The sequence below is a fragment of the Macaca nemestrina genome, chromosome 11 (assembly GCF_043159975.1).
Source record: "Macaca nemestrina isolate mMacNem1 chromosome 11, mMacNem.hap1, whole genome shotgun sequence".
NCBI classification, from domain to species: domain Eukaryota; kingdom Metazoa; phylum Chordata; class Mammalia; order Primates; family Cercopithecidae; genus Macaca; species Macaca nemestrina.
The window spans coordinates 37,867,165-37,869,229 of record NC_092135.1 but is presented as its reverse complement, the minus strand read 5'-3'; positions in this window follow the sequence as shown (position 1 = coordinate 37,869,229).

The window sequence follows — 2,065 nt, the reverse complement described above, 5'->3', positions numbered from 1 at the left end:
TTAAATCAGTGTGTGGGTGAACTTTTTTTTTGTCTTTTTTGAGACCGAGTTTCGCTCTTATTGCTCAGGATGGAGTGCAGTAGCGTGATCTCGGCTCACCGCAACCTCTGCCTCCTGGGTTCAAGGGATTCTCTTGCCTCAGCCTTCCTGAGTAGCTGGGATTGCAGGCATGCACCACCATGCCTGGATAATTTTGTATTTTTAGTAAAGTCGATGTTTCTCCATGTCGGTCAGGCTGGTCTCAAACTCCCGACCTCAGATGATCTGCCCACCTTGGCCTCCCAAAGTGCTGGGATTACAGGCATGAGCCACCGTGCCTGGAAGGTGAACTTTTTTCCCCACAGAGTTTATCTTCTATTTTATATTAGAAATCAATGAAAATATGTTAGAATACAATGCTATAATAATTTATAAATCACATTCCAGGAATGTGTTCTTCCCATTGTGAAAATATATCTTTTGATACCTTTTCAGTATGTAAAATAAACCTGGGACATTATACAGTTTCTGTCTACTTCAGATCTTTTTATATACCTCCCACTTTTGCCTTGTAAACAGCTGAACTTATTGACAGTGCTGAATATTATACAGTTCTCACTACTATTTATTTTATTTCATGATAAAGCAACATTGATATATTTGTTCTTGAATCTGTGTGACACATTTTCTTTCTTCAGTGAACAGAGTCTGTTATTTAACTTTTAAAAATTCATTCTGGTTATTTTTCACCTGTATTTGAAATGCATTCTGCAGATTCACAGTCTTCTGGTGCATTAATACTATGACTTCCATTTATGCATATATAATACATGAGATTTTGTGTTCACCCAAACATTGGTTTGTTAAGATTCATGAATTCACATGTATACCAAGAGGGTATAAAAATGATTTTCACTCACATAATGAGGCTTTCTAGGGCAGGGTAGGGCAGGCCTTCAAAGCAGGCCTGAAATGGTTTGAGAGAACTGGGAAAAGAGGCTGGCATAGGGTTACTATGGCAGCTAGGAGTTGGAGTTGAGATGAAGGTTCTTCCATATCAGCAGGGGCTTGTGTATTTTGAACTTCCCACTGGCACCAAGGGAAAGAACACCCAGGCTTTCTTATTGCCTTGCCCAGATGTGGAGCCCAGGACGAGAGACAGGGTGCTGCTTGAAAGCTGTGAGCAGTCAAACATCACAATTGGAGTCAGACTCTTTATTACACAAGAGAAAAGGAAAAATAGATGTCATTGTAGGCAAAGGCTATTAGATGAGTAAAGAAATATGTGTAGAAGTCATCATGTATTTAAAGTACCTTTTGTCAAATATGCCTTGGAAGAAATAATCTGGTTTTGTCCCCTCCTTTCCCTCCCTCCCTCCCTCCCTCACCTACCTACCTACCTACCTTCCTTCCTTCCTTCCTTCCTTCCTTCCTTCCTTCCTTCCTTCCTTCCTTCCTTCCTTCCTTCCTTCCTTCCTTCCTTCCACCTTCATTCTTTTCTCTCTTCTTTCCTTTCTTTCATCTTCCTTTCTTCCTTTCCTTCTTTCTTTTTTTCTTACTATGCTTACTTCAAAGAAAATAGAATTTTATTTCCTAAGTAAAATTTTACTTCATCTCAAGACTGGGAATGCAGTTTTAACCATTAATAGTATTGTCACAGGAAGACCATAGACAGGGTTGTTTGGATGTTCTGAAGTACTTTCTCAAAGTTCTGAAGTACTTTCTCAAACAAGCTCCATTCTGTATAGAAGTCCAACCAGATAATTTCTATAGCCTTTCACAGTTTTCTTTGGGTTTTGAAATTGGGCATGTTTAGCTAGTTTTCCTGACATAATTGGATTTTGTCAAGGAAAGATGCACTTTTGGATGACAGTTATACGGACAATTCTTTCCCTGCAACAAATTCAATTTAATGATGCTCTAATGGCCTCCACTGATGTGTAAGGTATCTTCTGTTTATTGGACCATCTCTTTCAGGGACTTTCAGGTGGTTGTTTGCTTTTGTTCAGAATAATTGGCACTGCTAGCTATACACAGGAGGGAATTTTACCATCTAAAAAGAGTCCCCAACCATAAATTATTTGTT